The sequence below is a fragment of the Mus caroli genome, chromosome 6 (assembly GCF_900094665.2).
Source record: "Mus caroli chromosome 6, CAROLI_EIJ_v1.1, whole genome shotgun sequence".
Taxonomy (NCBI): Eukaryota; Metazoa; Chordata; class Mammalia; order Rodentia; family Muridae; genus Mus; species Mus caroli.
This window is the reverse complement of record NC_034575.1, coordinates 29,891,677-29,914,080: the sequence shown is the minus strand read 5'-3', so window position 1 is coordinate 29,914,080 and position 22,404 is coordinate 29,891,677. Positions and strand designations below refer to the sequence as shown.

Sequence of the window (22,404 nt, the reverse complement as noted above, 5' to 3'; positions counted from 1 at the left end):
GAGGCTTCGCTGGGACTGTGCAGGCCGCACCCCCCTTTCTCCCCCCCCCCCCNCCCCCGCCCGCCTCGTCTTCACCCTCCTCCTCCTCCTCTGGCTGCCTCCTCCTCCTCTTCTTCCTCCCTCTCCCCTCTACGCCACAGCAGTTACCACCAGGAAAAGGCAGCCGGGTTGGAGGCAGCGCGGCGGCGAGCGCCGGCTCTCCTTGGAGAATTTCTTCAATTGAGGACCCAAGAGGGCTTCTCATCACCAGTTTTCCCCGCATTTTTCTGGCAACAGTATCCTTAGGTCTTGGTCCTCCTGTTTCCCCAGCCTCCTTTCCCCTCTGACGTCCTTTCCTACTGGCCCCGGTCTCCCAAGCCAGAGCCATCATTTCCACTCTGACGGGTGTTGCTGCTCACTGCCCACCCGTCCTGCTTGGTGGGTTTTTTGCCCCTTTTTGCCCCATCCCTTCCAGAAAGGCTGCTCTGGATCTAGCCTCTGCCCCCCTCTGGTGCTTGCAGTCAGCCCCCAGTCTGTCTGCCAGACCCGAGTTGATTCCGATGTGCAAGTCTCCTTTAACCACATCTGTCATCTTAAAGCCACCTCGTGAGTATCTAAATCATGTTGCCGCTCCGTTGCTCCGTATAACCCACCTGTTTCTTAACCTACTTGAGAATTGTCGGTTCCTTCCGTCTTTCCAATGCAGATTCTTTGAGCACACACTCCCAGGATAGGGGAGATGATGCCCGTGTTGTTCCTTGAAAAGTAAAGGAAGTTAGGAAGTGAATGAAGTGAGTGGGAGACTATTAACGTTAAGAGAAAAGAGCTTTCTTCGGGCTACTCGGGAAAGGAATGTTTTGCTTTTTTGATCTTTTTGTTGCTCATTCGCTATCCTTTTTTACCCCTCTTTTCATTTTCGACCTTCTCCATGCTACTCAGCATTCTCCTGAATTGCCATTCTTCAGGATACTTTATGTTGTCTCTGATTATACCCATAAAGATCAGCTTAGCATTTCAAAACCAGGCGAATCTATCGCACGCGCGCGCACACACACACACCACTTCATCCCTGAACACCACATGCAAATACAGATGGTATTTTGATTAAATGTGGGTTACAGATTCCTTTTGTATCAATTATTGGCTGCGTTATATTGATGTTTATGTTAATTGATAACATTTATTTGTGATGGGTGTAAATTTGACTTTTTTTCCCCTCTCTTTTGATCTGGGAAATTCCCTCTTTTGACATTTCTAGGATAGGAGTTATCAGAATAAGTTGTATGGAAAAACACATTGGGTATGTATGAAGAGAAGTTGATATTTTGGGGTAAACTTAAATTCCTTTTTTTCCATAGAAACTATGGGGGCTGAGAAAAGAAGTCACAAAGCTGAGCATACGCATGCTTTCAATGGCACTTAGCTGTTACTACCTGTAGTAAGTAAGAGCTAGAAACTGAAGAGCAAGGGGTGGCTTATGGTCTCTACAGTAGAGTGAAAGCAGAATTGAAATGCACTAGTTTGTGTAATCAGAAGTTAGAGTCTTTGCTATAATACACCACAGTGACATAAAGAATTACCAGAACAGCAAATAAGATTATATAGGTCAGATAAACACATGTCAAGCTTGAACATAAGACATTGTGTTATTAATATGTATGTGAAAATATTTAAAGTCACAGTAACCGTCTCATAATGAAGTAGGTCGCTTATTGGGGGGAAAATAGTAACCACTTAAGCGTAAATACAAATGCAGATCGTCTAGTTACTTTCACACATTACTAAGTTATTGTAAATCTTACATATTTCATCTATAAAGCTTGAATAGTCTTATATTTGATGTTACATTAAGTTACTGTGAAGTTTTTAAAAATGTAAACGAAGGTTAGAAAAGCTGCTCATAAAACTCCTCTCCTTCCTCCTCTTTTCTCCTCCTCTCCCTCCTCCCCTCGGCTGGCTTGTCTTCTCTCTTCTTTTTTCCTTTCTTCCTTTCTCTCTTTCTTTTTTTTTTAAGACAGGGTCTTTATGTAGCTCTGACTGACCAGCAATGTAGATCAGGCTAGCCTTGAACTTGAGGACAGGTCACCTGACTCTTCATCTTGTCACTCATGGCCAAAGCTCTTTATTTCAACCACTTAAGCCCCAATTTGGCAAAACGGAATAAATCCCTATTCTTCTAAAAATTGGAAGCATTTTATATAAGCATCCATTGTTTTTAGTTATACCTTGAAGTTAAAAAGAAAATAATACTTTTCGTTTAGTTTACCAATAACTTGTCTTTAACTCCAAGTAAAAAGTAGATACTGGTGGAAAAGCCTGCCACTTTGAACAGTCTTGTCTAGATACTCTTGGCAGTCATACTTGGCTGGATTGAAAGCAGTATGTTCTAAGGAGAAGACTGTCTGGTAGAAGTGGGTGAGTGATCTTTTTAATACATCTTTTCTTTTGTAAAGCTATTTGGCTCACTAAATATCCTAAATAATTTCTCTTCCTCCTCTGGGGTCATCAAATTCTTGCTTCTAGCGTAGAGAAGATGTAAAAAAAGTTCTTTGACACATTGACAGGAGGAAGTAAGCTGAAGTTTATAAATATTTTTGTGTAGTCTTTATTTGTAACATTTAACATGGAGGCTTCATACTTGATGATTTTCTTTGATACTTTGTAGTTCTTTCTGCAAATTGAATAGCCAAAGTCTTCAAATGAATAGATTGTTTGTATAAGGTTTTTAAACATGAGTTAAAGTTGGTTTACCATATAATTTTTTTGAAACTTGCATCTACAAACCTTTAATTTGATTAGGATGAGAGATATAATCAAACACCAAAATACAAAATAAAATTGTTTTGTGACACTTGTCAACTTCCTTCTAAATGGAAATACTAGAGGTAGCTTGCAGCCCATTACTTTGTTTTTGTTGTTCTGAAAGAAGGTCTTAACTATAGCTCAGGCTATCCTGGAACTGGCTGGGTAAAAGAAGTTGTCTTCAAGCACAGGGCAGTCATCCTGCTTCAGCTTCCTTAGGCTGGAATCACATGTGTGAGCTACCATGTAACCAGTACTGGATAACTCACTATTTTGTAAAAGACAGAGGACATTGCCAAAAGATGAGCTCTTAGCATTAGGAGAATTTTACTTACTTGTTAGGTACTAGGCTAGACTATGGACGTTAAGTGGCCTCCTGCATATTAGACAGTGGCTTTCAGGAGACTGTTTCTGTATAAAGGATTTTGTGTCTTAAGAGAATGAAAAATAATTCATTTAATCAGTTTAGTTTTAGAAGCTTTTCTTTGCTTCCTTCCCTCTCCCTGGTTTAAAGTGAGGCAGCACTTTTCACATTCATGATTTTTTTTTTAATGTGACTGCAGTGATTCTTGACTCAACTCTGTTATTGTCTTTGTAGACAGTGTGAGATAGGGTAAATTTGTGAAAGCTTTAGTTTTTGCTAAAAATTCACATAGTTTTGTCATTACCTATATTATCACCTTGACTTTTTGTAAAGGAAGTGTAGTGAGCTAAGTTGGTTTTGAAACATAAACTGTAGGGAAATAGGTTATAGAGGTTTTTGCTGTTCTAGAAACAGTATAACTAGAATGTACTACATACATTCCCCAAAGGATTTTTTAATCTAAATGGAACTTGTAAATGGTTTTCATCCCACTGGAATAGCATGTATCAGATAAAACTTGGTAACACATTCTAACATTTTATAAACTTTATGTTCCCATAGAGTTAGTAGGAAAAGTCTACAAATAACCATTCTTGAAAAAAAGTTGCATGAAACCTGGTAATTTAGAGATTTAATGTATTTTTGTTTCTCAGAAGTTGAGAGTTCACTAGTTATGGTAGCATAATCTATTACTTTGATCAGGTTGTGGGTATTTACACAGTTTATTTCAAAATAATTTTTAATCTCATTTTGTAGACTTCTTTAGTTGAAAGATTGTGAAGTATTCTTTCACAATTTAAAAAAAAATGTGTGTTTCTGTATGTGTGCATTTGTGTGTTCATACAGATTCATGTGTGGGTGGGCCAGACAACAATTCAGGTGTCAACTTTAGGAAGGTGAACAGAGTCTCCCATTGCCTCTAGACTCACCAATTAGGCTAGACTGGCTCACCATTAAACTCCAGGGTTCCTTTTGTCTTTGCCTAGCCAGGGCTGGGATTGCAAGTCCACACCATGCCCAGTGAGTGAGTTTTGAGGTCCTCATACTTATAAAAGAAATGCTGTATGAGCCATCCTCTCCCATCCTGGTTCTTTAAATTTGATGGGCTTGTTTGCTTGTTTTGTCTTTGTTCCCTCCAAAGTTGTTTATGGACAATTTTAGCACGTTTTTTTGGGTCCCTTATAGTTTAGTTTGTTTAAGTATTTCCATGCTAAGGAACGTATTTCAGGCCTGTGCACATGAAGCAAGTATATTACCACTTGGCCTCATCATTGTAATTTACTAGCATGATTTTCTTTAATTGGAAGAGGAAAACCCAGAGTAAAGATGTCCAAGTATCAGGCAGTCTGAGATGTTTTTCCTTTTTGTCTCAGTATATTCAGTATATGAGGATGGCTTCTTCGGCTTCTTCATTATTAAGCTGTTTGTGTAGGAAGATTCTCCTGTTTCAAGCTTTGCTTGCCTTACTTGGGTAAGCCTTGCTATTCTCAAAGCATATGTGTTATATATCTGTTCAAAACTTTTTATTTATTTATTTATTTATTTATTTATTTATTTAATGTAAGTACACTGTTGCTGTCTTCAGACACTCCAGAAAAGGGAGTCAGATTTCGTTAGGGATGGTTGTGAGCCACCATGTGGTTGCTGGGATTTGAACTCCGGACCTTCGGAAGAGCAGTCGGGTGCCCTTACCCACTGAGCCATTTCACCAGCCCCTGTTCAAAACTTTTTGTTTATTATGGTCACTAAAAAATCTTTTAAGAAGTTAAGCAGTTATGGAATAGAATTAGAAATCAAAATGACCAAATTGGCTTGTGTGCAAAACAATGTGTAAAATGTTGTGTAAAAATAATGGTTAAATACCAGGCATAGTGGCGTATACCTTCAGTCCCAGCACTTAGGAGGCAGAGGCAGTATAGGTCTCTGAGTTTGAGGTCAGCCTGGTCTGGATAGTAAGTTCCAGGATGACCAGGACTACACAGTGAGACCCTGTCTCAAACAAACCAAACCAAACCACACCAAAAAAAAACCAAGGTGGAGGGGAAAAAGCTCAAACCCAAACTTCAAAAACCCAATGTAATTGAAAAAAAATTGCTTAAAACTAGTAGGTTTGTATTACTGTTTGTAGAAGGAATTAGCAAAATATGACATGGACAAAGCAGTGACTGAATTTGAATGGTAGCTATATCCAAGGGACATAATATCCCCTAATAGTAACAGATACCTTGTCTAAGCCAAATATCTAGAAATTCCTGAGCATGGTTTTCCTTCTCTCCATAAGATGTTACTTTCTGATAATTTAGAAACCTGTTTCATTCATTCCCTGTAGGGCACCAGGTGTCTTTAGATTTTGAGTTAACTGACATTGGCTGACTTAGGTTATTTAAACAGAGATTATTTAGTGAGCCTTGGTTTTAGCAGTATTTTCTCCACCAAAACAAAAAAAAACAACAACAAAAAACCCCCAAAACTTAAAAAACTTTTCTGCCTTCCATATTTTATGTATGACTTTTTTTTTTTTTTTTTTTTATGTATGACTTTTTTTCTGATTTTTTTTTGAAGATTTACTCATTTTATGTATGTGGATACATTGATATATCTCCAATTTACTGTTCATTAACTTGTAGAAAAAAATAAAAGTGCTGCAAGTTCCCTGTTAGACTTGATCTTTCTAGAAACCTTTCTTTTATGGTCAGTGGAGAGCTAGATATTTGCTGGGTGAAGAAGTTAGTTACAATCTAGGCCTGGTGTACAGATCTGTAGTCCTAGCTACTTTGGAGTGAGGCAGCATGATCTTGGAATTCAAGAATGACTCTGTGTGTGTGTGTGTGTGTGTGTGTGTGTGTCTGTCTGTCTGTCTCGCCTTGCTCTCACTCTCTTGCTCTCTCAACTGTAGCTAGGCATGGTACTATAGATCTGTAATGTCAATCTGTAATGTCAGAATTTAGAAGCTGATTTGAGCCTCAACAGTGAGACCCTGTTTCAAAAAGCCAAACCAAACCTTTTAATGTGCCCCAGACCCATTTCTGTGCACCAGGATCCACAACAGCAATCACCCTTTGAAAAAAGGTATTACAATGTGTTTTATGTATATTTAAAATGAACTTACGACAATATTAAGCTTTTTTTTTCTTTTTAATGGGGGCAGGGAGCTGGGATTTGAATTTAGAAGTTATGTACTAGGAAAGCCTTCTACAAGTCAGCTACAGTCCAAGCCCAAGTCTTTTTAAAAATTGAAACTTTGTGAACACTTTCCACAAATACAAAGTAACTGTGGATTATGGTGTAGCTGTCACTGAGCCTCAAAGATTATCAGCTCCCAGCAGTGTGGTCTCATCTCTGGCCCACTCACTTTACCTTTCTCCCTGCTACTCTGCCCTGCACCACTTTGAATCAGTCCTGGCCATCACATTATTTTCTTTTGTACTAGAACTCTTTCAACAATAAAATACTTTGAATTTTAATCAGGATCATGCAGACGGCTTTTCAGATAGCTGAGTGCATATTATATATAGACCCACATGCTGGAAAGTGACAGTTTGCATTTATCTTGACAAGAATACTTTATAACAGTACAACCTGCACTGCCCAGAGAAGTGTTCAAATAATGTATACAATACATAAACTCCAGGCCATTGCACTTCACATCAGAGCTGTAGGGGTGAGGCTTCCTGAGAGAGTGGATAGAGATAACAACGAATCTGAACTCTGTGTCTTCAGAGCATCTCCAGAGGAGCACTTTGCACACTTCCTGAGGGGCATACAAGCACGAGGGGATGCTTGGAGATGGGGATCAGCATGTTCTGAGGGGAAGAAGTCTGGTTTGTGGAAGAACATGTTAACCTGAGGGAATTGTAGCAGATCGTTTTATATAAGTAAAGTAAGGTTGGTTTTTGGAGTATATGTTTAGAATAAGCTTGAATTCAATGTGTGAAGCAGTTAAGAAGCCCCTCACTCTCACCCCCCCAAAAAAATTGGTAAGGGTCGGGAGTTACATATTGGTATGTTTTAGAAAGATTAATTCTTTCAGTACAGTGCTAAATAACACAGCACAATACTGTGTTTGGAGTTAACAGCCATTTTTTTTTTTTTTTAAAATATTAAAGACCAGTTGAAAAGCATTGAGGTGGAAATTCTGCAGGGTTTGGTGGTAATTTTTTTTAAAGATCTATTTTTATGTATATATGTGTATGTGCTAAGTGTGTATAGGTGCCTCTGGAGGCCAGAGAGGGTGTTGGAATTCTTAGAGCTGGAGTTATGGGTAGTCATGGCCTCCTGATGTTGGTATTAGGAACTGAGTTTAGGTCCTCTGCAAGTGCAGTAAACAGCCAAGTCCTGAGTCTCTTCTCTTCAGCTTCTTACGTCTCAGAGTGACACTGTACTTAGATTAGAGCATAAGACTAAGAAATTGTGTTGTGCTTGTCTTTTGTAGTATATACAAGGCCACTCCCTTATCTGCCCATAGCTAGAATCTCATGTTACTGAGGCTGGCATGCACTAGCTGCCACTATAGGGCAGTAATTGTGGCTAATATAGAAGCAGGTTTTCAGAAAGGAAGTGATAGATACATGATTACTCAAATAATCTAAACAAAGAAATTCAGTTTTTTAAAAAAGATTTATTTATTTTATATATATGAGTACACTGTAGTTGTACAGATGGTTCTGAGCCTTCATGTGGTTGATGGGAATTGAATTTAGGACTTCTGCTTGCTCCGACCCAAAGATTTTATTTATTATAAATAAGTACACTGTTGCTGTCTTCAGACATACTAGAAGAGGGCGTCAGATCTCATTACAGATGGTTGTGAGACACCATGTGGTTGCTGGGATTTGAACTTAGGATCTTCGGAAGAGCAGTCAGTGCTCTTACCCGCTGAGCCATCTTGCCAGCTGAACTTATGATGATGTTTCTACCTGTACTTCCTACGAAGGTGCTGAGATTACAAGTGTGTGACACAATGCTTGCACTACAATGAGAAATTTTATCTCATCTGATTCGATGTGTTTATTAGTACAGATAAGATATATCATGCCTTTATTTGGATAATTGCACAAAAGAAGTATTATTGGGTATCTTTAAGGTTCAGTGATGGTTTGATGAGGCAGAAAGAATGGCCGAAAATTCTGATGAATAAGGGCATTAAATATTGAAGGCTCAACGTCCCTTAAGAATGAATAGGATTTTAAGGTCAGCAGGATAACATATTAGATAAAGACATGTGAAATGAAAATTTATTCTTTGATTTACTTTGATATGCTTCATTTTACCAAAGTAATATTGGAGGCTGGAGAGATGACTCAATTGGTAAAGTGCTTGCTGTATAATCATTAAGGACTTTAGTTTCTTCAGCACCTACATGAAACAAAACCAACCAAACAAAAGAGTGAACGTGTTGGGCACCTTAACCCAGCTCTGAGTGGCTTGAGACCGGAGCATCCCTGGGGTTTGCTGAATCCGTAAACTCCAAGTTCAGTGAGAAACTGTGTCTCAGTGGGTAAGTTAGCGAGTGACTGAAGAAGATGCCCGATGTCTATCTATGGCATCTGTATGTACCTGCACACATACACATATACATGAACACAAGCCAGTGCTCACAGACTTTTAAAAATCTGGTTGAACATCAACTTTTTTTTTGGTGGTGGTAGTGGTAGTGGGTATGGTTGCTGTTCTGAGACCCTTGTACCTTTTATTTAATTTGTTGACCCTCATTAAACCAACTTCAAATACTGTGTCTTTCTAGACACATTGAACTACATCTCCCAACCCCATGCTAGCGAGTGCTGTAACATTGAACTACATCCCCCGGCCCTTTGCATTTGCTTTCTTTCTGGAGGGAGTATCTTATGGAAGTCGGGCTAGCCTGAAAAGCACTTTTATCTTTTTAGAAAACACTTTGTTTATTTATTGTATACTCGTGTGAGCATATGGATTCCATGGGGGTGCATGTGGATTTCAGAGAACAGCTTTTGAGAGTCAGTTCTTTCCTTCTACCATTTGGATTCCAGGGGTCCAACTCAGGTCATCAGATTTGGTAGCAAGTACCTTTATCTACTGAGTCATCTTACCAGCTAGGGCTGGGGGGATGGGGGGGAGGTATTTTGTAGTAGAGGATAACCCTTGAACCCCTGATCCTCCTGCCTCCACCCCTACATACCCCTCCCCCCAAGTATTGGGATTAAGGTATGTGCCACCATGCTCAGCTCATTTTGTGTTTATTTATTTTATATCTTTATTTTGTTGTATGAATGTTTTGCTTTGTGTGTATGTCTGTTTGCCATATGTGTGCCTGGACCCTGTGGAGGTCAGAATAGGATATCAGATCCCCTGGAACTGGAGTTCCAGGTGGCTGTGATCTGTTGTGTAGGTGCTGGAAATCAGATCTGAGACCTCTGCAAGACCAGCCAATACTCTTAATATCTGAGCCATCTCTCTAGCTCTCTTACTTTGTGTTTTAGAATGTGTTTATGTTCTTTTAGCTTTGTAAATGGTAGATGAATATTAAATATATTTACTTTTATTTCTTGCTTCCTTTAATATCTAAGGTATTATATTCTTATGCTGAATTTAACTTGTAGATCTCAAAGATTCTTACAGTCAGGCTGAAACTCTCTGAAGCCCAAGGTGCTTAGAATTTTAAATTTATACTTACTTTTACCAGTAATTTTCTTTCTTGTGTTATAAATATTAGGGCCTGTCTTAATGCCATGACTGTTGTAGCATTTGTATAATATTAATAATGATAGAAACCAAGATGTAATGTAGTACATTATTGAGAAGTACAAATTGATCATCACTGACTTCAGTTTACAAAATACTCCCAAATCTGAAGCTGGAGCACTAATCTGAGAGCCAGAGTTCCACAGTGCCCTCCCATTACAGAGCACAGTCAAAGGCAGGTAGACACACTGAAACCAAAAGCTTTTCCTATGATATCATCAAGTCTGTTCGTTTAAGGTCTATATGAAATAAAATGCATTTTATGTTTATAGTTGTACTAGTCTTGATTTTTGACCTGTCTCATTATGTGTACATAATGTCTATATTCTCTAGACTCTCCCTAAAATCTGAACTCTGAAACACATCTTCTCTAGGCATCTTAGGGACATGAAGCCTATGATATCTGCTTGACACGTCCCCTATCCTTCGAGCTCCTTCATTTTGGTAATGTGTAGAGCTAATTATCTTGTATTGTTTCAGTTTTGCTCTTTGTGACAGGTTCTTGCTGTATAGTCCAGGCTGGCTTTAAACATGCTGCTTCAGTTTCCATAGTGCTGGGATTATGGACATGTGCTATCATGTCTAGCTGAACTATTTTGGCCTTTTAAAAAAACCCCTTTTTCTCTATTTGGTCATGGTTGTTAAATATAAATGCTACTTGCCTTCTCTTTGGGAATGTTTTTAAAAGCAGGGCTTTTAATGTGTTAATTTTGTATTTTAAGATTGAGTCTGAGAAGGAAAATCTTTTTCTTTTTTTTTTTTTTTGGTTGGTTTTTCGAGACAGGGTTTCTCTGTTTAGCCCTGGCTGTCCTGGAACTCACTTTGTAGACCAGGCTGGCCTCGAACTCAGAAATCCGCCTGCCTCTGCCTCCCAAGTGCTGGGATTAAAGGCATGCGCCACCATGCCCGGTGGAAAATCTTTTTCTTTGTGTATATTTGTGTATGCTTTTCTGAATGTATGCCATATAAGTGGATGTCTGCACAGGCTGGGGGCGGGGGCACAGGATGGAGCTGGAGTTACAGATGGTTGTGAAACACCTGACATGTGCATGGTAAAAGTCAAACTTGGCTCCTCTGAAAGAATAGGACGTCCTCTTAACCACCTAGCCATCTTTGCAGCCCCTTGATTTTCCTCTTATTTTCAAGTATATAGGTGTTGGGCAAATTGCTACACACACAGGTGTTTTGCATGGCAGGTAGGTTGGTTTAGACATTTGTCTGTTCATATTACAGTGAGGACTCAGGCATTCTTCTTCTTCTTACTAATAACTCTAAGGCAACAAGAGAATCTTAAGGATTATTACTGTTTCCTTTCTTTTTTCATTTTGATATTGGGGATTCCCCATATGTACTGATCATGTGTTCTGCCAGTGAGCTACATCCCCAGTCCTAGACTCTGCTTTTTATTATATATTGCTGAAGTCTAGAACTGTGAGTGGTAAGTCATGCTCATTTTTTTGTTTTGTTTTGTTTTTCAAGACAGGGTTTCTCTGTGTAGCCCTGGCTGTCCTGGAACTCAGAAATCCACCTGCCTCTGCCTCCCAAGTAATCATGCTCATTTTAATCCAGCCATCAAGAGGCAGAGGCAGGAGGATTGTCAGAAGGTTGAGACCCAGCCTGATTTACATACTGAGTTCCAAATCTATAGAGTGAGACCCTGTATCAAAAAAGAAAGAAAAAGGTGATTTTAAAAACTTGGAATGTGGAGTTTGAGATAGATGGCTCAACAGATAAAGCATTTCCTGTTCTTCCAGAGGAGCTGTTAGATTCCCAGTACCTATATCAGATGGCTTACAACTGCCTGGAACTTCTGGTGTCTGTCTGTGTATCTGACTGACTGTGCATGAATCTATTTCTCTTCTCTCTGAACTCTCTCTCTCTTTCTCTCTCTCCTTTTTCTCTTTCACACACACACACACACACACACACACACACAAAGAAAATATCTAAAATAATAAAAAACCTTGTCATGATACTAAAATAAATATGCTCTTAAGTATTTGGGATAAAGGACTAACATAGATGATTTTTTATTATGTTTTTGTTTTGAAGCAAGGTTCTCATTATCTAGCCTAGAATTAGAACATCATCTAGCTTAGAACTCATTATATAGACGAGGGTAGTCTTGAACTCACAGAGATCCATATGCTTTGCCTCCCCAATGCTGGAAATAAAGGTGTGTATTACCATGCCCAGTCTTAGATGATGTATTGGTATTTACCTATATGTATATTTAAGGATTGTGTGGGTGCTGCTGCCAGAAGAGGTATCACATTTTCTGTGACTGGAGTTACATACGGCTATGAGCTGCTTCGTGGGTGCTGTGAATTGAACTCGTGTCCTCTTACAAGAACACTTAGTATTCCTAACTGCTGAGCGGTCTTTCCATCCCTGAGGTAAATTTTTAATAGTTGAATATTGTATTCAGTTAGCCTGTAGTTTTCAGTATGAGTCCTTTGAACCCTTTGGTTTTATTCATTATTTCTGTAGGCAGGTGCAGTTTTGAATGAATCAGACAGGGTGAGTTGGCTCTACCACTTACAATCATTTCCTAACCTAGGACAGATACTTAACTAAGTCTCAGTTTTATCATTTATATAAAATATCTAGGATTGTTTTGTACAATAAATGAGCTAATTTATTAGAATGGTATTTCTAGTAAGATATTCTATCCAGGGCACAAAGTAAGCCCTCGATAAAGGTTTGCTGTTAGAATACATTTGAAAGAAACAAGAAACTTTCAACTTTGAAGTTAAGTCTTTATATTCAATACACTTGTTTTTGTTTCTGTTTTTGTTGTTTGTTTGTCTTGTTTTCGTAGGAAATGGATGTATGTTTCCAGTAGTTATTTGGGCAAATGGAAATACAAGCAGTGTGTTTGAGGAATGATCATAGGACTGGCTTGCAGGGATTCTTTGGAATCAGGGAGTAATAGAAAACAAAATTAAATAGATAAGATAAAAGATGCTTATCAAGTTTTGAACTAAGGCTGCAGTATGTACTAATGGCTGATAGAAGGAATCACTACTCTTTGTTGATGGAGGTTTTAAGTCAGGAGTGTGTAAAATATTCAGTGGAAAGTTTTGGTTTGTTTACTTTCTCCAATTCTGGATATTGAACGAAGGGTCTCACGAATGCTAGGCAAGTCCCAGTCCTACAAGACCATTCTGAGTGTCCTTGTGGCACACAGTAAGCCCTCAATTTATATCAGATAAAAGAGCTTTAAGAGAGACTGAGGGCCGGTAAAGTGGCGCAGGCTTGTTATATAAGCGCTGACGAGGCTTGGGCAGGAAGGGGAGAAATTAATGTTCTATGGGTTACTCCTGTGAGAGAAATCAGAGATCTGAAATCGGAAGACTCAGAATAGAGAACCGGGGTAGTTTCAGAAGGAAGGAGGTTGGCATAATCCAGTACTATTCAAGGAGAGTGAGGCTACAGAAGGACTCCTTTGATTTGGTAATACAGTGACCACAGATCATTGGACACTTGAGCAGACTGGGATGGAGAGTTAGATCTAATTGTCGGGAAGTTAAGGAGATAGTAATGGAGACCAACTGTGGAAAAGGTACTCAGTTATGAAAATGGTAAGAAAGCAACTTAGAAAAGCGCTCCTAGCTCTATATACCTGGAAAGTTTCTATTTATTGAAGAAGAGAATGGGAAGCAGTTTGTACTGAATGTTCTTAGGTTTCTTAGCACAGAAGTGTTCATAGTACACATGCTGGTCCAGTGCTCTGCTTCTTGGTAATTATGTGATCTTGGGGAAATTTGTTTAATCTCTTTGTGTCTTTATTTTCCCATTTTTACAAATGGAGATGGGCCATCAAGATGACCCAGTGGGTAAAGATACTTGCTACCAAGCATGGTGAACTGAGTTCAGTTTTTGGAACCTATATGGTAAGAGGAAAGAACTAACTTCTGCAAGTTGAATTGTTGCTTCCACATGTTTATCATGTCACACATTCACTTATCCTACAAATTAATAAATGTATATTTTTTAAAAGAAGCACCTCAGGAATGGAGAGGTATGCCAGTGGTTAAGAGCACTTAATGCTCTTACAGAGGACCAGGGTTTGTTCCCAGCATTATACAGCTTTCTATACCTCCAGGTCCAGGGTGTCTAGTGCTCTCTTTTGACCTCCTCTGGTACCAGACACACATGTGGCACACATACACATGTTGAACCAAAATATTCGTAGCGTTAAAAAAAAATAGGCAGCCGGGTGTGGTGGCGCATGCCTTTAATCCCAGCACTTGGGAGGCAGAGGCAGGCGGATTTCTGAGTTCGAGGCCAGCCTGGTCTACAAAGAGAGTTCCAGGACAGCCAGGGCTACACAGAGAAACCCTGTCTCGAAAAACCAAAAAAAAAAAAAAAAAAAAAAAGGCAACTCTAAAAACCAATTTTTAAAGAGGCATTTATTTTACAGACCTGTTGTGAGGCCTAAATTATTTTTTTTTTAAAAATGCATAAAACATTGTGCCATTCGTGATACATAGCTGGTAAGTACTAGCTATTATTATCATCTACTGTTGAAAAGAGGTTAAGGCACTGAAGAATTACAGAAAGGCCTACAGCCTTCTCCGGCTATTGCCTGTCTGGAAAACACTTATTTTCTTCTTCTTTCTTTTCTTTCTTCTACTTTTCTTTCTTTTTGTTTGTCTTTCTAGACAGGATTTGTGTGTGTGTGTGTGTGTATGTGTGTAGTTATGACTGCACTGGCAGGCTCTCTGTTGATCAGGGTGGACTTGAACTCAGAGGTCCACCTGCTTGTCCTTTTTCTAAAATATATTTGAGCTCAGAAGTTAGTATCCTTGGGTCTAGTATTAAGGCAAGAAAAGGTTGAAAATTTTAATCTTAAATTTCTTTACCAAAATTCTTCCAGGTATGGCTGGAGAGATGGCTCAGCTCTTAAAAGTACATGAGGCTTTGCAGAGAACCTGAATTCAGTTCTCAGTACCCACTTCAGTTTTAATCCCAGGTCTGGGACTAAAAACATGTGCCATCACTGCCCAGCTTTACTCTTTTTTTTAATTCCTTTTCGAGACAGGGTTTCTCTGTGTAGCTCTGGCTGTCCTGGAATTCACTCTGTAGACCAGGCTGGTTGGTCTTGAACTCAGAAATCCGCCTGCCTCTGCCTTCCAAGTGCTGGGATCAAAGGTGTGTACCACCACTGCCTGGCCTAGCTTTACTCTTTTTTTTTTTTTTGGTTTTTTGATACAGGGTTTCTTTGTATAGCCCTGGCTGTCCTCCCGGGCTGTCCTGGAACTCACTTTGTAGACCAGGTTGGCCTTGAACTCAGAAATCCGCCTGCCTCTGCCTTCCAAGTGCTGGGATCAAAGGTGTGTACCACCACTGCCTGGCCTAGCTTTACTCTTTTTTTTTTTTTTTTTTTTTAAAGATTTATTTATTATATGTAAGTACACTGTAGCTGTCTTCAGACACTCCAGAAGAGGGTGCCAGATCTCGATACAGATGGTTGTGAGCCACCATGTGGTTGCTGGGATTTGAACTCTGGACCTTCGGAAGAGCAGTCGGGTGCTCTTACCCACTGAGCCATCTCACCAGCCCCTAGCTTTACTCTTAAAATACATTTGTTTGTTTGTTTTAGTGTGTAGGTGCCTGTGGAGGCCAGGAAGAGGGTGCTGGAGCTGAAGTTAGATGCAGGTGATTAAGAGCTGACCTTCTATAGCTATAGCTAATATAGATTTGAGGAACGAAGAAGATGGGGAGATCATATAATTTCATATTCTTAGATGCTCAATGGGAGGATAACTTCAGTAGGTTAAAACAAAGATCTTGTTATTTACTGGACTTCAGTACTCTTTATTTTGTGTGTGTGTTGGAAATTCTTTAGTTTGAAGCTAGGCCTAATTTCTACTGGCTCTGCTTACCTAGATTTTTATTAATCCATAGGAATAACTTTTCAGCCTACATATCACATTGATCAGTCTTACAAAGAGTCTGTCTCTTTTAATTACTAATTAGTATTTTGTGGTAAAGATGAACCACTGTGTAACCGTGCAACAGTGTATCTGATATGGGACAGTTGAATTGTATTCAGTGTTTAGCTCTTACTAGAAAAGTTGTTATAAACATTCATGTTCAAATTTTTACATGAACTTAAGTTTTCATTTTAGGATATATGCCCCAAAGTAAAATTGCTGGGACATCTGTTAATTACATGTCTAGTTTGATGATAATGATGATTGATGGTGACATGGTCACCTGTATCCCAAGTTTACCTGGAACTTGATATGTAGTTGAAGTTGACCTTGAAATTGTGGTCATTCTGCTTCCACCTCATGGGTACTGGGATTATATGCACATACCAACAGACCTGGTTTCATATGGTTAAGGATTGAACCCAGGGATTTGTGCATGGTGGACAAACACTACCAACTAAGCTATGCACCCCACTCTGTAATTAATGATATTATTTACCATGTCTCTTGTTGATTTTAATTAATTTTTTATCTTGAGTTCCTTATATATTCTACATATAGAATCATCTAGGAGAAGGGCCTTTGGGAATGATTTTTAGTTGAGGTGGATAGACCCATCTATTTTGTTTGGGTGGCGGTGCCATTCCCTGGCTAGGGTCCTGGACTGTAAGGGAGCTGAGCAGCATGTCTGTGTTCCTCCTTTCCCTAGCAATAGACGAAGTGTGACCTGCTGCTTAAGCTCTGCTGTCTTGACTACCCCACCATAAGGGGCTGCATATAAAACTGAGTTAGACAAACCCTGTCTCCCTGAAATTACTTTTGTCAGGGTATTTTATCACAGTAATAGGACAAGACACTGAGACATTTCATCAGCATTCTTACTGTGGTCATGTTGATAGGTATGTCATTATGTTTTACTCTGGTTTGAGATCCCGCATAGCTAAAAATACTGAAATATTTTGTTTGTTTTGTTTGGAAGTCTGGGTTCTCAATCAGGCTAGCTTTGAATTCACAGTCCTCTTACCTCTGGAGTGCTAGGATTATAGACATGTCCCCAAAACCCAAGAGACATTGGCCTTTTGTGATTTTTTTTTTTTTTTTGCCTGTTTTTCAATTGGATTGACTTTCTTCTCTTGAGTTTTGAACATTCTTTGTTTTTTGTTTTGTTTTGTTTTGTTTGTTTTTTGTTTGTTTTTTTGAGACAGGGTTTCTCTATAGCCCTGGCTGTCCTGGAACTCACTCTGTAGACCAGGCTGGCCTCGAACTCAGAAATCCACCTGTGCTCTGCCTCCCAAGTGCTGGGATTAAAGGCATGTGCCACCATGCCTGGCCCCATTCTTTGTATATTGTAGGTACAAAATCTTTGTCAAAAATTTAGTTTGCAGGCTGTCTGTGGTACTCATGTCTGTAATCCTACTACTCAGGAGATTTCAGAAAAAAAAGAAAAGAAAAAAAAAGCTTCAAATTTGAGGCCAGCCTGGGCTGTATAGTTAGTTCCAGATCAGCCTAGGCTACAGAGTGAGACCTTGTATCACACACAAAAGAGTAGTTTGCAAGTGTTTTACCACACTTTCTAATATATCTGCATCATCTTTAGTGCTATTCACAGAGCAGGTCTTGCTTCCTTCCTTTTTTTTTTTTTTTTTTTTTTTAAACAGCCCTTTCCCCACCTTCAGTAACCCTGGCTGTCCTGGAACTTACTCTGTAGATCAATCAGGCTGGCCTCAAATTCATTGATATGACATCCTCTGCCTCCTGAGTGCTAGGATTAAAGTTGTGAACTACCATACCCAGCAAGAGTTATTTTAGTTCTTATTTTTGTTGTTTCTTTATTTATGTGAGTACACTGTTGCTGTCTTCAGACACACCAGAAGAGGGTATTAAATCCCATTATAGATGGTTGTGAGCCGCCATGTGGTTGCTGGGGCTTGACCTCTGGAAGAGCAGTCAGTGCTCTTAACCACTGAGCCATCTCTCCAGCCCCCTATTTTTTTTCTTTTGAATGTGGTGTAGTGGTGACTAAACCCAGGGCCTGGAATATCTAGACAAACAGTTTATTCCCAGCCCCAGTCTACACTTTAATCTGGGAACTGTGTGGCTTCTATCTCGTGTAGTACAGATTGATTAATTCTTTTCATGAAAATTTTAAGTTTTGATGAGGCTTTAAGTTTGTAGATAAGACTTTTCCTCCAAGTAACTTTGACTACTGCTGCGTTTCTGAGTTTTCCTTTAAGTTAAAGGGCATTAGGGCTGAGGTGACGATGTACTTATCTTGTGTGTGGTGGTGGGAAGGGTGATGGGGTTTTGAGACAGAGTCTTATGTTACACTTTCTGGCCTTGAACTTCTAGTCTTTCTTCCTGCTTCCTAGGTGTTAAGATTATAGGAATGCCTCATCACTATACTTTAGGTTTAAATGTGCGGTCCATTTCAAGTTGATTTAATTGAATGCTTTCTGCATAGTAAGATTACACACTCCATATCAGTGCTCCAGCATCATTTGTTATAAAGCCTTTCTTTCCTCCATTGAATTTCTTGTGTCAAGGTGAGAAACATCAGTTGAGCATATTTGAGCAGCCTTTTTTTCTGGGGTCTCTACTCTGTTATCAGTCTGTGTATCTCTCTCTCTATTGGTACCACATTGTGTGGAATAATTCTTCCCACTTGGCTGACTATACAAAACTGCTTTAGGTCTCCTAGGATTTTCCCCTTACCATATAATGTTTATGATAAACTCCATCTGTATCTGCAGACGCTTTTCTGTTTTATTTATTTATTTATTTATTTATTTATTTTCTACGAATTGCATTATCCCTGTAGCAGAGTTTGATGACTGGTATCTACTGTATTAGGCCTTCCAGTCAATAAGCATGCTAAGGCTCTTGAGTTATTTAAATCTTTTATTTCTTTTATCAGTTTGTAGCTAAGGACCTCAAAGGTAATGGGAATACACTCTGCCATTGAGCCAATATCCAAAGCTTTTCTTTCACTTTCATTCTTACTTAATTTTCAAGATGGGTTCTTGGTAAGATGTTTGGACTCCCTTAATCCTCCTCATGAAACTTCTACCTTCGCTTCCCCAAGTCTCTGGACTGTAGGCCTCTACCACACTAGGTGGACTGGTTGCCTTGTTGTGACAAAACTCCTGACAAGAGCAACTTCAGGAAGGAGGGTTTATTTCCGTTCACAGTTTGAGGGTATATTGTTAATGATTCAGGGAAGGCACAGTAGCATGATGTGGCTGGTCATATTGTGGGCATTAGGAAGCAGACTGATAAATGCTGGTACTCAATTTGCTTTCTTTTCTCGCTTTTTTAATTACGTTGGGGATGCTAACCCAGGTGATGCTGCTGCTCACATGCAGGGTGACTGTCTCTTCTTTAGTAAGACCTCTCTGGTAACACTATTATAAATATAACCAGGGATGTGTTTCATAAGGGATTACAAATGCAGTCAAGCTGACACGAATAACCACTGCACAGAGTTTAGTTTGTTTGAACAATATAAAACATGTGGTTTTGTTTGTGATTAGGGTATAGAAATGTGTTTAATTTTTGTATATTGATCTTGCATCTTGTGACCTCCCTGAACTTATTTAATAACTAAATAGTTATACCATCTGCACATAAAGACTTTGCAACAACAACAAAAAAATGCTCACCAGTTTGGTGTAGTTTTTTATTTTCTGTTCTTTATTGTGTAGCATTCCATAACTGTTGAGTAAGATTGGTGAGAACAGCTGTTTTTGCTTTGGACTTGAGTTTACTAGGAAAGATACTGTTTTTATCATTAAGTGTGATGTTAGCTTCTTAGCTGTGACTATTGGGTGTATTTTTTCCCATTCTTTGTCAGGCTGAGAGGAAGTTACCCTCCTTTTTCTAGTTTGCTCAGAAGTGTGTACTGCTTCCTTCCCCAAACCTGGGCATCACATATGCTAGGCAAGTGCTCTTTACTAGGGTAGGCCTGTGCCCCAGGCCATGGTGAGATTTGTTAAAATGATTTTTTAAATATTATTCTTGTTTTATACTGTGTGTCTGTGTTTCATGGGCAGTGCTTCTGGAGCCCAGAAGACAGTGTCAGGTCACCTGAAGCTTCATTTGAAGGTGGCTGTGAGCTGTGTTCTACGTGAGTCCTGTGAACGAGATTCAGGTCTCTGAAGAGCAGCAAGTACTTTTGACCATAGACACATTTCTCTTGATCCATCGTGGACTTTTTGTTTTTGTTTTTCTTGTTTTCAAGAGTTGAGACAGTGATTAAGAGTGCTGCTCTTCCAGAGGACCTGGGTTTGATGTTCAGGTCATTCATGGTACCTCACAACTGTTCATAACTCCAGAGCAGGGAATCCAACATCCTCTTCTAGCTTTGCAGGTACCAGGCATGCATTTGGCACACAGACACACATGCAGCCAAAACACCCATTACATACAATTTTTTTTTTTTAATAAAATAAAAGTTGAGTCAGCCTTGTATAACTGGAACAAATCCCATTTTGTTATGGTTTACAGTCTTCTCTTTACATTCCTGGGTTTTAATCTCATAATATTTTGTTCAAGATTTCTATATATAAGTCCATGAGGGATGTTTGTTCTGAAGTTCTTTCCCTTCCTTCCTTTCTTCTGTTTACAGTGTCTTTGTCGTCATCATTATAATATTATTGTTATTTTCTTTTGCACTACAGGGGACCAGACCCTGAGCTTTGCACATGCCAGGCAAGCACATTACCATTGAGTTATATTCCCAGCTAAGTTAGCAAAAATGAATTTGACTGGGCCAAGAGATCTTTGTTTGGGAAACTTGTTAATTATGGCTTCTACATCTTTAGTGGTTATAGGAGTAACCAGATTATCTGTTTTATCCTGGTTAAGTTTTGGTAGCTTGTTTTTTTTTAAACCTCCCCCCACCGTCTGTGTGTGTGTATGTGTGTGTGTGTGTGTGTGTGTGTGTGTGTGTGTGTGTGTGTGCTGAGGGTGGTTGGGTTGGTTTTGATTTAGTTTGCTCTGGTTTGGGTAGTACCTGGGATTGAGCCCATGCCAGGCAAATGCTGCATCACTGGCTTAGATGCCCATCCCTGAATAATTACATGTTTGTTTGTTCGTTTATCTGTTTGTTTTTGAGATAGGGTATCATTATATGACCTTGACTGGCCTGGAACTTGCTGTATAAGCCAGGCTGGCCTCAAACTCATAGAGATCCACTTGCCACTGCCTCCCCAGTGCTTATATTAAGCATAAGCATATTGTTGGGAATAAGTGAGAGAGAAATCTGTATCCCTAAGGTATGGAGTACAAGAGGAATGCTTTGTGCAGTGGTTTAATAGTGTAAAGCAGCACAGTGCAGTGGCAGTCTACACCTTTAATCCCAGCACTTGGGAGGCAGAGGCAGGCGGATTTCTGAGTTCAAGGCCAGCCTGGTCTACACAGAGAAACACTGTTTCGGAAAAAAAAAAAAAAACCCAAAACAACAACAAAATAGTGTAAACCAGCAGGCACCAGAACCACAGTGGATAATATTATGGGAATTCAGAAAAACAGTAGTCAAAGAATGGGAGTGAGATCCATTTGTTTAGAGTTGTGAAAGGTAATACTTGAATGAGTGGTAAAGGAAGGTTAAGCAAATCCAAGGAACACATCTGAACAAGACAGAGCCAAAAGGAACATGAACAGCAGCAGTGAGAAGATGTTCTTTGAGTCAGTGGGATTAGGCAGTATAAGAAAGATACTTTCCTAAAACCCCAAGGAAGGATTTAAGTTTGAGCAGAATAAATTTTTTGTCTCATTTGTTGATGTTATATGTGGGGGCGTTTTCTGCATGTATCTGTGCATTATCTGTATACCTAGTGCCACCAGAGGGCAGAAAAGCGTTGGATCGGATAGGGCTAGAATAACAGCGGTTGTCAGGCTCTATGCGGGTGCTTAGAATTGAACCCTGGCCACTAGAAGAGCAGCCAGTGCTCTTTAACTGTGGAACCATCTCCAGCCCCAGTTTAAAGGTTCTTAATCTGAAGAGTAACTTGAATGTATTTTTAAGGCAGGGACATCACCTTTCATTAGAAATACACCACCATTCATTAGAAGTACAAAATTCCATAGTCATAGTAAGAAGGATTTTTTGACAGAATAGTTAAGCAATTAATATGTATGATCTTTTGACAAGCTTTTATTTGAAGAGAATTAGACAACTGTACAATATGTGAATTATAGAACAGAGATCATCAGAGTCAATGCAAATTCCATTTGTTTGTATATTAGTAATACAGTTGAAATGGAGACCAAAAGGAGATTTCTTGAAGAAATAAGAAATAAAGTCAGTGGATGTAATGGCCAGATATAGAGGATGATGGAGAATGCTGAATCAAAGATTATGATCAAATTTTGGCACTGGGCAACAGAAAACTGGGTTTTCCATTGACAGGAAATCAAAAGCCTGGGTGTTGTAAAGAACTGTGATTCTTTATTCTTAGATTACTAGAACTTTTGGTCACAGAAAATTACCATAATAATAACTGGAGAAAATCTCAAAAAAAGAAGTGGAAAAAGAATTCTTATAATTCAAAAACCCTAAAGTAAATGTTTATTATTTTCATGTTATTTTGATTTTTT

General features: G+C 39.1%; 1 protein-coding gene across 6 annotated transcripts in view; it reads left to right on the top strand.

The window, feature by feature from the left end:
• Positions 1–22,404, top strand: part of Cnot4 (CCR4-NOT transcription complex subunit 4) — a 111,129-nt gene that overhangs the window by 298 nt on the left and 88,427 nt on the right. The window lies entirely within an intron of this gene.